The sequence below is a fragment of the Berghia stephanieae genome, chromosome 2 (genome assembly GCF_034508935.2).
Source record: "Berghia stephanieae isolate SIO BIC M18660-M18661 chromosome 2, UCSD_Bste_1.3, whole genome shotgun sequence".
NCBI classification, from domain to species: Eukaryota; Metazoa; Mollusca; class Gastropoda; order Nudibranchia; family Aeolidiidae; genus Berghia; species Berghia stephanieae.
This window is the reverse complement of record NC_088361.1, coordinates 64,737,212-64,742,211: the sequence shown is the minus strand read 5'-3', so window position 1 is coordinate 64,742,211 and position 5,000 is coordinate 64,737,212. Positions and strand designations below refer to the sequence as shown.

The 5,000-nt window shown below is 36.1% G+C and overlaps 1 protein-coding gene across 2 annotated transcripts in view; it reads right to left on the bottom strand.

Moving 5' to 3' along the window:
- Nucleotides 1-5,000, bottom strand: part of LOC144965346 (5-hydroxytryptamine receptor-like) — a 56,697-nt gene that overhangs the window by 21,526 nt on the left and 30,171 nt on the right. Inside the window, exon 3 of one of the 2 annotated variants that reach the window (XM_078900594.1) lies at nucleotides 998-1,108. The exons of the other annotated variant lie outside the window; for it this stretch is intronic. The gene's annotated coding sequence lies outside the window, so the exon portion shown is untranslated. The remainder of the gene's footprint in view (nucleotides 1-997; nucleotides 1,109-5,000) is intronic. 2 annotated transcript variants of the gene reach the window in all.

Here is a 5,000-nt window from a genome sequence, read left to right as displayed (position 1 = left end):
CAACTGATTTCTTTCGGGAGTTTTTTTTCCCTGTTGTTTTGTTACTTTTTTTTTTTTTTTTTTATTTATTTTTTTTTTTTTTTGTGGTTATATTTTTTACATGCAATGTTCATATAGCATACTACTATTCTATCACATTTATGGTAGAACGGTACTTTATTGTAGAATACGAAGATACACATTTATGTACTTAAGTATTTATTGCAAGCCATAGAATAAATCAGTATAGCAAAAGTGTGAGGGAGCTTAGAATAATGAGTGCATTCGCCATTCCGGTTAATTGCTAGGAAAGGAAGAATGGCGGGCTCCCTTATCAATATTCATGTGATTATTCTTGGCCTGTGAAAACGAGCCTTGGAGCCATGGAATATGAGGCGACCAGCCATAAATAAAACAAAATATATGCATATTAATGTAAGTTCTTAGAAATCTAATTAGTCTTACATATAAAATGTAACCATGTCCGGCATCCACAATGATAAGGAACAGAGAAAGTATAAAGTTTACTCACTCAGATCTTTGTAATTATTTAGTCAGGTCGTTGTTTCTCACTTCATTATCTCTATCAGACTATAAATTTTTATGGATTTGCACAAATTTTCTGGCTGGCCCAACTGGTATTATAAATATACGCTTACCATCAATTAGAAAATGAAGCTTTTATTATGAACCGTGGGTAATACATACAATACACCTAAACACACACACACACACACACACACACACACACACACACAGAGAGAGAGAGAGAGAGAGAGAGAGAGAGAGATAAAATATATTTAAGAAGAAATCTGTGCTCTCTGGTCTTCAAGCAAAACAAGGCTAAAGGTCAATTCATTTGGTTCTATAATAGAAGAGGGGTGGGAGGGGAGACACAATTTTGAATTCCCTGAGATTGTCAACAATTTCCAAATCGTTCAACCATAAAGCCTCTAGAGATTTAAGATCGTATAAAGATAAGAATTATGTCTCTACGTTGATGAACCAATAAACATACGTTAGATTGTGTTCAATCAAATAGATAACCAGTGTGTTTGAGAATTGGACATAAAAAGTATCATATGACATCATGCGTGGATGATTTGCAGGGTGCCGCTATTCTGTTTGGCTGGGAAAGTAAAAGACAAAATAAAGAATAATTTTAATAGAGCATTTGATATAGCATTTATATCGCGCAATATCCACTGAAAGTGCTCAAAGCGCTTTACAAGGGATCCATAGCCAACAGCAACACTTACCATGTAGAACGAGACATAGCACCAATTAGGCAATGTTGAATTTTTTTTTTTCCAGACAGAAACAACATTGACTGTTAACGCCAGGTAATCATTGTTATTGTGAGAGAATGTGGTGGCTTATCCATCTTCCAGTCCGAAGACGAGTATTATACGACCAGACCACATAGCCACATAAGATTAATATTTTAAAGTAACTCGAGTCCCATAAATTAAACTATAGTGAATATAGACGTCTTGTATATAGTTTGTAATAAGCATTTCTAAATGTCCTTCTCACGCGAGAAGTCTACGTCTCTATGCCGCGATGTGGTCTAGTGGTATGGCCCTCGTCTTTGGATCGGAAGGTTTGAGTCCCGCTCTGAGCGGCGCATAGTTGAATCCTTGGTAAAAGGGTCTTTAATCACATTCTCTAACCGGATTCAGATGTAAAATGAGTACCTGGCCGTTAACAGCGCTGTCTCTGTCGAAATAACATGTAATATTGCCTGACAGGCTTCATGTTTTGTCCCACATGTTAAGTGTAGAAGTTCGCTAGGGACTCATTGTAAATCGCTTTGATCACGATTAATGGTTATTGCGCTATATAAAAGCCTAAGTTTATACACACACACACACACACACACACACACACACACACACATATATATATATATATATATATATATATATATATATATATATATATTGAATCGTGTTGGATACAAATATGGTACGAAAAGGACTTCAACAATCAACAACACACAACAAACCAAACTCATGTAACACACAGTCCTGACGATGGCTAAAAAGGCCTGAAACATCGATGTAGACTGACTCCAATCTTGTGGTAAATATTAAAATAATATAATATATATATATATATATATATATATATATATATATATATATATATATATATATATATATATATATTATATATATATATATATCATATATATATATACATACTATATATATATATATATATATATATATATATATATATATATATATATATATATATATATATATATGTATATATAGTATTCTATCTGGATCGATAAGCTGAGATCTCTGAAAGACCCATTTCCAATTTTCCACTATATTAAAAACACAATATCGCAAAATAGCTAGACAAATTAATCAACAACAGGTATTATTCTATCAACTAGGTAACCTAGTCTGTATGATGTCTGAACTAGGTGGTCAAACCTTGACTGTTCAAATTGATAATTGCAAAAATTGATTTCGTCTCTATTCACATGTAATTTACAGTATACACCACACTCAATAGTGTAAAAATGGATCCTCCCGTCGTGCATGTACAGCTGTGATAACTCAAAGTATGGTCGCATTGTTGCAATGGATATAATATCAAATCAACGCAAATTATTGTCCATTACAATATCAAATCAAGCCCATTTTTACGTTCGGTTATCAGACTTGCAAATATGTGCAGGTCGGACACTCCTTATCCAGTTTCAGCAAACAATACAATGTGCTAAATTATTTACAAATTGACTGGCTGAATGGCAGACCTTTGAGTTATTTCTTTTCCAAATAATACTGTGTGTATGTTGTGGGAATTTTTGATATTATTGTCAAGCGACGATGATTATGGTCAATAACGGCAAAAATCATAAACTCAGATTTTGTTTGAATTATTTTTAATTCTTGGAGTTTTGTCTGTAAACACATAACACCAGAGGAGCGCACTTTAAGTAAACTGTATATAATGGAAAATCAATTTCTTATGACATGATAGGGAAATGAGTGTACCATTATGAAGCGCTCTGAGGGCGGAGCAACCTACCCAATTTCGCGACAAGTTTATACTCTGTTTATTTTCACATAATATCTTTTTTTCACTATGAGTCTTATTTAACTTCTAAAACAAACAACATAGAGATTCTGGGGAAAAACTGAAAATTTGAATCGCCGTTCCCAACTACACTTATTGACTATCCACAAATAGAATGCATGTCACTAAAGAGATACAATGTGAGATAAATAACGGACCCTTGAGTTTTTACAGGGATATATTTAATAGATTTTGTTGTAATCGTTTTATGCAATCATTGGACTGCACAAATGAAATCTCGACGGCGCTTCAACTTTCTCCGGAGTGTTAGGCGGAGTGATGAAAATCTTACTGGTCTAAAACATATCTAAACGACGTGGCAGTCTTTTACAGTGTCGGATGGCGACTTCTTCGATTCTACATCAGCATGAGGTCACGCTGAGTAATGAGTGATATCTAACAACTTGAAGAGTTTTATAGTATAGACTACATGATTGGATTGTGCTAGAATCAGCACTTGCTTTCTGTGTCGATTGTCTTAGGGCTAACCCACACTGGAGACTGACTGCGACGACCCGGTGCTACCGTCCTCTGCCGTCTTCCGGATAAAGACGTCGGGCACGGGCAAAATACTAAGAATAAAGAGAAGAGCCGCTAGACCTACCCATACCAAGCATCCGACGTCCTCTGTCGTTTTTTTTTTTTTTTTTTTTTTTTGTCGAGCTTGGTATGGGTAGGTCTAGCGGCTCTTCTGTTTATTCTTAGTATTTTGTCCGTACCCGACGTCTTTATCCGGAAGACGGCAGAGGACGGCAGTGCTGGGTCGTCGGAGTCAGTCTCCGGTGTGGGTTAGCCCTAAGGTTTTTCGATAACGAAAAAAAATAAACTTGAGCTTTTATATAGCGTAATATCCACTAAACGTGCTCAAGCGCTTTACAAAGGGTCCCTGACCAACAGCAACACGTAACAAGTATAACGAGACATGACGCCTGTAAGGCGATATCACAATATTTTTCGGACAGAGACAACGCTATTAACGACCAGGTACTCATTTTACACCTGAGTATGGTGAGAGAATGTGAGTAAAGAGCCTTTTCCAAGGACTCAACTATGCGCCGAGCTAGGTTCGAACCCAGAACCTTCGGATCCGAAAGCGAGTGTCATACCACATAGCCGTACGAAGGATACTGTGAGGCTAAGCTTTTGCTCAATGTAAACAAAAGGGATGCCATTAGTGAGATTCGAAATAGGGTTTCCTGGTTGTAACAGAAATTGATTATTCACTCGGCCAACAGGCCCTGATTAGCTTGTCCCAAATATTTAATAAACGCTTTTTATACCCTTGGTCATTATTGGTTGATATAGCTTTATCCAGAATACGTGAATGTAGTCGGACAGCAAGCCAAATGCTTTCTGTTCTATTTTCAAGTGTTGATATATCACAAAATACTTTCTTTTCGGATTTACATTGCTACGGGTATCCTGATCATTGTTGGATGGAGAGGAGGGGGGGGGGGGGGGGGGGGGGGGGGAGCAGAAATGAAATCCGTCAAATCATGAACACGAACCAAGACAATACTAGTAGGTACTAGATGGAAGTAAAACCCCAAATGCCATGTTTCGTTTGACAAAATTAGAGTGCGTTGACAAATCTTAATTTATCAAGTTGTCCTTGTTCTTTTACTTAGGTGAGTGTGAATAAATAGTAACAATGTTACGTGATGGTATCAACTTAGCATGACCTAATTACAACAATGTAAACGGCGGGTTGATTAATAGTGGAGCATGAAATTAAACGTTAAGCCATAACTAATGATATTTTCTAACACTGTGAGTCTCTCTCCGCAATCCTTTTTGCAATTAAAACTCTATAGTTTTAATGCTATTCATAATTAGATAACATCCAAAACACTATATTAGATAATGTTCATCTCGTATTTCATCTTGTTTTGAATTGGCTTATCGGCAATGTTACTGTTTCC